This window comes from Rosa chinensis, chromosome 5 (genome assembly GCF_002994745.2).
Source record: "Rosa chinensis cultivar Old Blush chromosome 5, RchiOBHm-V2, whole genome shotgun sequence".
Lineage (NCBI taxonomy): Eukaryota > Viridiplantae > Streptophyta > Magnoliopsida > Rosales > Rosaceae > Rosa > Rosa chinensis.
Window position 1 is genome coordinate 45,320,563 of NC_037092.1, and position 10,069 is coordinate 45,330,631.

Here is a 10,069-nt window from a genome sequence, read left to right on the forward strand (position 1 = left end):
ACACAGATGTTTAGCAGGAACAATAGGAATTGTCGTTGTCTGTCCCCACTATGTCTCATCTCAATCCCCGTTAAAGTGAAGAGATCACACAAATATGCTGCAAACATGCCTGCAAGGAAGGACGTTCCTACGAGAGGACGTAGCGCCACCCTACACGGAGGCAGGCATGGCACCAACGCCAAAGAAAGTGGCACTTTGGCGTTACGGGCCATGGCCCCAGCTAGGATGCGTGGGAGGCTCGTGAGTTCGAAGGATACTTTGGCACATTTGAATCCTTTGATCATCAAGACTCAAAATCTATCTCATGAGAATCTTCCAGGTTATAGTTATCGTTGGGGGACGCCTCAACGTCAGAACCTATTCTTGAGAATATAGAGCTCTATGTAAATTACACTAGTGTACATGAGACATGGGATAGAAACTCTATCATAATTGATGATGTAGTCACGCACTTCGTTGCGCATGAGTTTGTTGAGTCCGATGATATCGAACCACGCTCTGTTGATGAATGAATGTCAATGTAGAGAGATTTGGCCTAAATGGAAAGATACGATCCAGGTTAAGATGGATTCTCTAACAAAGAGGAAGGTTTTCAAGCTAGTGATGCCAACACCTCCTAACATAAAACCTATTGACTCATGAGTCTTCGTTAGAAAGTGTGATGAGAAAAACAGATTGCAATCTCGCCTTATGGTGCAAGGCTTTTACAAAACGCCCTGGAATCGACTACGATGAGACATATTCTCTCGTAATGGATGTCGTTGCACTCCACTACCCTGCCAGTTTGGTAGTTTTGAATAACTAAACATGCATCTTACAAATGTGGTCACTACGTATCCCTATAGGGATCTAGATACGGAATATACATGAAGATTCATGGTGAACTTCATTTACCCATGTCATGTGGCTCTAAACCATGGAGCACGTTTACAAAGAGGTTGAAATGTTCGCTAAAATGACTACTTGATTGGGAAGGGATATGCCCACGAGTTTCCATAACAAGTTTCGGATTCCATCGTGGTTCATGTTGGACATGATTTTCATTAGAAGCCCTTAAAGAGTTAACGGAAACCGCTCAACACTTCAAATCCGAGTTTGCGATGAAGGATTTTGGGAGAACAAGATTATGCCTCGGTTTGAAACTTGAGCATCTTGTTGATAGATGCTTAGGCATTTTGACAAGGTCAAACCATCAAGCACCCCCATGATCGTCCTTAGTCTTGATCCTGAAAATGATCCTCTTTATCTGAAGGATGATGACAAAGATGTGCTAGAGGCAGAAGTGCCTTACTTGAGTATAATAGGCACATTATTGTACTTAGCTCAATGCACAAGACCGGACATCTCATTTGTAGTGAACTTGTTAGCTAAGCTATAGCTCTGCGCCAACGCGATGCCATTTGATTGGTGTAAAAGTTATCTTTCGGTACTTGAGATGTACGATTGATATGGGCTCGTTTTATCCCTACAGAGAGATGATGGATTAGGACCCATCACACACCAGGATCGCCGCCAACACTGGCTTGGGTCCTTTATCCCCATCCCAAAACGACATGTGTTTTGGAAGGTTTTACTGATGTTGCGTATCTCTCTGACTCATACAAAGATCATTCCCAAACTAGTTAAGTGTTCACCATGGGTAAAGACCGTGATATCTTGGAGGTCCATAGAATAGACCCCTAGTCGCTATATCTTCGAACAATGCAAAGATCATTACTCTTCACGAAGTGCTTCGTGAATATATATGGATTGGATCCATAATTACGCATGTTCGAACAATTATGGTTTGAAGTCTACCACAGATGAGCCTACGAGCATTTAGGATAATGCTACATCAAAAGCAACAATACCAAGCATAATCAGCAATAATAGACTCTCCTCATGATCAATTTGAACTAGATTCAATCTGAGGACAGTATGGCAGACTTGCTCACTAAGTCATTGCCTAAATTCCACTTTCGAGAAACATGTTGGTAGCATCGTTTGCAGAAGTTATCCGAACTCCAATGACCGTAGTCATCAGGGGGAGATCCAGACATTAGGGGGAGGTGTCTACATGAATGGTCTCGAAACGTGAAGGGTGTGTTGTGCTCTTTTTCCCCTTCGACAGAGGTTATTTTTGTCCCACTGAGTTTTTGTTACTCGGCAAGGTTTTTAGCGAGGTAACGAGAGAAGCACCGCGTTTGGGCAACACAAGGGGGAGTGTTTAAGTAAATTCCTATTTGTGTGTCTGGCCCAAACTCTAGGTTACTGGACCTAGTGGTAATAGGGTTTTAATTAGAGATAATCTAGGAGAATATCTTAGAGATATCCATTCAATGTATGATTATCCTTCTTTGTACAATTCAGATTCTATGCATTGTAATCCTCTATATAAAGAGGCCCCTATTATCAATGAGAACACATAACGATTTTCTCTCAATTTCTCGTTTCCCTAAAACAAGAGTGTATTTAATATAATCTAACCATCCATTTATGTTGGTGCAAGTGACTCAACACTTATAAGATGAATCCTCCCCCATAATTATCTTGTAAGAAGTTAAGGTTGTTGTAGTTAGAGTTTAGGTTGGTACTATTTATCTTCGTACTTCCTTATCCTGTACTGGTGGCTAAGAAGTAGGGTTGTAAACTTATTAGACACTCAAAAATGGGTGCAGATTATCAAATATGGCTTTCTCACTCTTGGCAGCCACACCCACATCCAGTCCTTATTTCCAATTCTTCTCTTTTCACCCCAATCACCTATTCCCAATCTCCCTTTCTCTCCCAGACCCTCCTTCCTCAACCCCCATCACCAGACTCCTTAGCTCCTCCTGCACCGTCGCAAGCAGGGGATGTGAGAAGAAAAAAAAAAGGAGAGCTGATGGAAGATGCCCAGATTTCTCTCTTTCCCCCTCAATTAACCTCATTTATGAATTCAAGATGCCAAATCCCCAGGTAAGGCATGGGTGTCAATTTCCTCTCTTTACTATTTCTTGTAGATGTGCCTAATGTTGCTGGTTCTAATAGGATCTTTTGCACCTAGCAGGAAATTGAGCCAAAAAAGTTTCGATCTTTCTCAACAAATTAAACACACTGTAAGTCTCTCTATCTCCATCTCTCCCACTTTACAATATTGCGATTGCCTTCCTCGATTTCCTACGCTTCTTAGAACTTTTCTGATCCAAAGTTTGTTATTTTCCCCATTCGTTGCTTGCGGAAAAATTCGTAACTGATCGAATCAACTCACTTCGGCTCTGCTTCTCGATTTGGTCAATTTCCTGTTTTTTAGGTACTAGATTTCCGATCTCGGAAACTTATATATCAGTTCATGCATTACAGACTTGTGAGTATTTGTTTTGCTTCTTCTGTGAGATTAGTGTTTGAATCCGACGAGTTGGCTCTGTCCCATGGATGTAGTGGTTTGGGAATTCAAATTGACCGGAGATATGGTGGTATTGGAAATTCCAATTGACCGGAGATTTGGTGGTATTGTGAATTAAAAGGACAATTATTTGAGGGACCAAAAAATAAATATGTAAATATGTGAATAATTTAATAAATATATTTGGTACATGCAGATTTTTTTGGTGATGGGACATAATTGCTGGAGTTGTGATTAAAGTGAGACCCACCAAATGCATTCACACGGACTGATAAAATCCGTGTGAAAGTAGTATTAGCAACACCAGTAATACATACGGATTATTAATCCGTCATTGTACAGTGTGTATTGATGTTTGCACATAAATTTCTGTATGGAATACTATGATTTCACACGGATTCTCATCCTGTGTGATGGGGGTTTTTCTTGTAGTGCATATATAGAATAGGTTAGTTAAATGGTCATTATTCTTGGCATACAGACCATAATAAATTAACTTAGTAGGGTTTCGTCAGTGAAGTTTATACTAGCTAGGGTTTCGTAAGTGAATTTTAAACTTCTATCGATCATATGCATGAGAGTAACTTACTTTATATATTGTACATACCTCCACTATTATGGATGATTTTTTATGTCACCAAGCATATGTAACACCATCTTTGGGGGACACACAAGCCATGGCGGGACCCAACCGCGACATGCATCCCATAGCCCGATGTCCAAGCTTCGCCATGGTAGTCGGAAGCGACCAATACCTTGCCGGGAAGCCACCTTCCCGGCCTTGCCAAGATGCCTCACAATTAGCCTTTGTAGACTGGAAAAGGGGGACTTTAATTGAGTCCCACATTGAAAAACAAGTGTAAGAAGGGAGGCTCCCTTATAAAAGGGACCTCCACCCACTTAGATCTCATCCCATTACAACTTGTCTTTGTAATCATGTTGGGCCACAAGGCCCAATACACATAGTTAAGCTTTTAAGTAGACATAGTCTCCCGCTAAGGCGGGAGACGAACCACTATACATCGTGTCTTCTCTTTCTCTCCTCTCTCTTTCTCTAACGTTAATTAGAGCATTCGGTTTCTAACATTATTATATATATATATATATATATATATTGGTAAATGATTTACATTCCAAGGTGGTTATTTATAGTTGATGGATCTACCTGAGATAACAATGTTTAATACGTACGTCAAAACTAAATTGAGAGTAGTTAATTAATGTGTAATCTCGACCATATTCAATGTTGAACTGCTGTGTCATAAACTAATTCCTTTTCTTGACCTTTCTCCTAAGTCCAAGAGCTACTAAACATAGTCCAGGGTCGACCTTGAGAGTTGCCGCCTGAGGCGGCTGTCTCAGGCCACCGGTTTCGGGGGTCCTCGAATGATTCAGTTCTGTATATATGGCGTATATCGTATATAAATTGTTTTTGCTTTCATATATGCATATTACAATGTTACTCAAGCGGAATCACAGTTTGTTTGCATCTTACACAACCAGAGTTCGACTACCAGCAGCCTTTTTAACTTTTTTTTTCCTTTTTAATTAGTTAAATCAATTTTCCTCGGGCCTAGTGGCCCAACCCACCTTTTCCCTTCCCTTCTCCATATAAAAAAGTAGAACTGATCCCCTTGCTTCTCCATATGAAAAATGACCCAAATTAAACCCCATATAAAAAATTTATTTTAACTATTTTTGTATTTCAGAAATTCTTCAAGTATGAATAAAAGTTCATACACACTTTTTTTAATTTTAATTCTATATTTATTTTTAATCAAAACACATTATTTAGTACTGTTATTTGATTAAAATACTATATATCTGAGAGGCCACATTGTAATTATTCGCCTCAGGGCCGTTGGAATCTCAAGACCGGCCCTGACATAGTCCACCGACCGCAGTCCACAATAGAAAATAAATATACAGAGTCCACCTCAACATTGAGCTCGGTTTCTTTGTTCAAATTACATTTCTAATAAGTTTTGTCGGAATAATAGAATAAGAGATATGTCGTTTTCTTGAAAAGCAAACAAATTCTTCAGTCAAGTGATAAAGAAATTGATCATTGTGAGATCCCCAACATTGCCCATGTTGTGAGGTCACTAATCAATTTTTAAACGTCTAGAATGCAGAAAATTTCTTTGTTAAACCATAGCTTACATCCAAATAGTGGGAATAAATATTATCACTTTTTGTTATTGTTTCCATGCCCAGCGAATAATATGAAATCTCTTCCAGATTTGTTTTGTAGTCATGATTCGTAGTATACAGATCGATATGCATTAGATGCATCTGGAAATATATCTGTGGTAATGTTTTTGATAGAAACAAGCACGTAGATATATACGTCCTGATCAAGAGATTAATTCATTTATAAAAAGGGTTTCATTTACATCCTGTCTCTATGTTTTGGCAAGAATCTTGTCATGGTTGTGAAGCAAATTCCGCAGAACCCCCCATCCAAAAAAATAATAATAATAAGGGTTAATTACATATAAGTGCATATTAAAAAGGGTGTTATATTTTGGATATTAAAAATCAATATATTTATATAAATGTCATTAGAGTACAAAATCAACATTCATTCTCTCTCTCCTCTCCGGCGAGGTCTCCGGTGAACTCTGGCTGGTTTCCGGCTAACTCCGACCAACTTTCGATCAACTCCGGCGACCACAAAAGCTACTGTCACTAACACCAAAAGCTACTCTAATGAGATTTTCGGCAACCTCCGGCAAGGTCACAAAAGCTACTATCACTGGCAACAAAAACTACTGTACCTAGCAACAAAAGCTACACTCCCCAAAATCAAAAGTTACTGTCTCCACCAACAACTATTCCTGACACCAAAATCTACTTTGACCAACAACAAAAGTTACTCCGGTAAGTTTTCTGGCGAATAAACAAAAGCTACTATCAACAACATTAAAATCTACTCTCACCAACACCAAAAGCTACTCCAGTGAGTTCTCCGTCAAGGTAACAAAAACTATTGTCACCAACACCAAAAGGTACTCTTACCAATAACAAAATCTATTCCGGTGAGGTCTCTGTCGAGATCACAAAAGCCATTGTCACCCACACCAAAAGTTAATGTTACAAACAAAAAGCAACTCTCACTAACAAGAAAAACTAGTGTCACCAACAGCAAAAGCTACGCTCACCAATAAGAAAAGATACTATATATCCAGATTACTACTGTCACCAACAACAAAAGCCACTATAATCAATACCAAAAACTACTCTTACCAGCACGAAAATGTACTACCAAACTGAACAAAATTACTCCCAAAGACTGAGAAAACTACTACTCCTGATTTCCAAAAACACAAATCCAATTGGGCGCAAATTTCAAAATCGCAAAATCTCCAGCATATGATAGTTCTATTCCACCTCATGGTCTTAGAACTTAAGAAACTAATTCATCAAAATCACAAAATTAACTAATGATCCTAGACATATTAAGAGAACAAATGCACAAATCAAACGTCTACTGAAATCGTAATTTTGAAATTGGTGCTCTATTACCGTCCATCTCCTTCTCCGACACTGTCACTTCGTCCGAGCACAATTGCACGTCGGAACTGAGTGAAATGACCTCTTGCAACTTTCTGATCGTAGAGATATGAGTAGAATAGGGAATCAGATAGATCTGAGTTCGCCTCTAGTAAGGTAGCTCCCAATCGGAGCTTCTTCGTCGCTACCGTCTTCTACATGACTTGAAATTTAGCAGTGGAGCAGAGTCCTTTTGCAGCTGAATTATTCGAATAACCCAATCTAGTTCCAGTCGCCGGAGCTGCGTCCTCCCGGTCATCAATCGACATAAGGCGGTGGAATTAGAGTGGAGCAGCACCATCACGCCAGCGCCACGAAGATCCGTGATCGATGAAAGTGAGAGATAGAGAGCACCGCGCCGGTCGTCCCCGGAATTGGAGGTGCAGACCACGATGTGATCTGTGATCAAGGAGAGAGAGGGACAGAGAGAGCGTCGTGCCGGTGGTCGCCGGAATCGGAGGCAAAGATCAAGGAGGGAGAGAGAGAGAGAGAGAGAGAGAGAGAGAGAGAGAGAGAGAGAGAGAGAGAGAGAGAGAGAGAGAGATGGATTTGTGATCGATATAAAACTGATCGGATTGGGCTCAAGTACAAGGGTAAAATTGTCAGGAATTAAATAATTTGTGAATGCAAGTGGCCTTATTTGTACAAAAAAAATTAGGTGGCCATATGGCTAATAAAAATTTCAAAATGACACTTGTGTGTAATTTTCTAAAAAAAAAAATAATAATGTAGTTCTAGAAACACATACATTGTAAAATACATAACGTACATTGTAAAAATCCTACATTATAAAATACAGTATATAACATTTGACAATCTAAAATGACCTCAAAAATAGGATGCTCTCTCTTCTAGGGTTTTCTAGGATTTGTGACATCTCTCCCTGCGTTATGAAACAAATTGAAGAGATGTCTACGAGTTAAGCAGCTGATCTAGCATTAGTTGATTCTTTTGTAATAGATTTGGCGATCCTATAAGACAAATTTGTTTCCTCTATTGATTTATTTTTGGTCATTCGTGCTCTATATCATGACCGTATTGTTGGTGTTCACAATTTATATTGGGAATGGCTGGTCTTACGGAGGAGTGGTTCACTTTCAACATTAGGCTTTTGATTATCAATGAAGGCATGACACTTGATATTGGAAAGGTACCCCTGCTTTCCTTGAAGGTGTGGGTGCAGATTCATGGTTTCTTCAGAGTTGCAACTCGAGCAATTTGTGCCACTTTGTTACCGTTCATTCTCTTTTTTTTTTGTCACGAAAATCTCACTATAATGCTAATATATGCCCTGCATTTTTAGGTTTGTGACATGAGCCAAACAAAAAATAAAATACGAACTAGAAAGAAAAAAAAAACTATAAAATATTGGTGTGTAAACCAGGTGCACAATTTTCAGTACCATACCATTCTTTTTTTTTTTGAAATAAAACCATACCATTCTTATTACATGCGAAAGAAATACGGAGGACTTGGTTTCAGGGAGTTAATTAACAAAGCTCTAGTGGTGAAACAAGAATGGACACTCCTAATCTAGCTTCAGTCTTTGGTGGCTCGAATGTTGAACGCAAAATATTTTCCGAATAAGAATTCATAGGGGTTACTTTGGGCTCTGCCCTTCATATATATGGAGATCTATGCTGTGGGGTAGGGAGCTACTGCAGTAAGATATTAATTAGATAGAGAATCGGTAGTGGAAAGGAAGTGAAATTCTTTGGTGATCCTTGGATTCCTGACATAGAGAGTTTTCGCCTCCAAATTAGGAATGGAGTTTCGGGTGCGATGAAAGTGGTGGAGATGATTTCTGATGCTAGAGGGTGGCAGTTGGTAAATGCGAAGCCTTATTTGTCACCATGGGGTAGGAGTGAAATTTTTTTATTCTCTTTGTTTAAAAAAAAAATGTGAAGCCTTATCTTACAAATCAGTGTTTACAAAAGCGTTTCCAGGGCGCGTCTAGGGTAAGCTATGGTGTGAGACAAAAGGAAACTACCTCCAAAGGGCCTAAAAAGGCTCTTTGTTGGAAATGTTTTTATACCTATTTTTAATTATAATAATTGTTACGCCTCGTGAGGAAGGACTAAACCGGCCAGTGTACGTTACTCTTTTGCTTTTTTTTTTTTTTTTACTTTGTCAAGGAGAACCCAAAGGCTTCCTAGGCCCAAGATAAACCTCTTCGGCGCATGTGAAATGCTCCAGCTGTGCATTGCAGTACAGTGCCTGACCACTTTGACAGATTCGGGATTTGAACCTAAGTTGGGGAGCACACCCAACTAGGCAAGAACCACTAGGCCACTTGCAGTGGTTCTACTCTTTCGCTTTTGAAAACATTGATCTTTACCAGAGAAGAAATGGAAGCTATTGCTAACGTCCCAGATGCCTGTACAAATTGGCATAATCTCCAAATATGACATTATACGAGGAATGAGCGATCCTCATCCAAGAGTGGATATTAGTTGTGAATGAAAATGAGACGGGAGGAGGAGGATGGTATTGCAAACGTGGTTCCTACCCCAATCAACTACTGGGAAGCACCTTTGGAGCTGAAAAATCCTCTCAAAGATGCTTCATTCTTGTGGAGGTGTTTAATGGGGTTTTTACCATATATGGAAGCTCTATTTTGGAAGAGAATAACTCAGACATGAATGTGTTTCAAGTGCTAACTACTAATAATCAATTGAAACGCCTTCGCACACAACTTGGGGGTTTTTTGTCACGCTCTTTGAATTTTGATCGGGTTAGACAAAGGTTCAAAAAATCGAGAGGCGCTAGTCGGGCAATGGCTAGGGGACTAGCGCCTAGGCGGTTTTATATTTTTTAATTTTAATTTTAATTTTTTTTATAGCATTTATTTATATCTTGAAGAATATATATAAATACTTGAAAGTAATACCATGAGTTCATGACAATTATGGAAGGCTGGAAGGCATACTGTAAGTATTCTAAAGGAACATTCTTTATGATACTTAGTCTTGACATTATTAAGAACAATAAAAAACGTATCTATAGTTCTATACAGAACTTCATTTAAGTGGCAAACTCTTTATAACGAAGAATCTATTAACCTCGCTAAGCAACCCAATTTCCACTTTTTTCCCAAACTCATAGAGTCACAGAATGTACTCCCAGTCTGAAGTAATTCAATGAAAATTG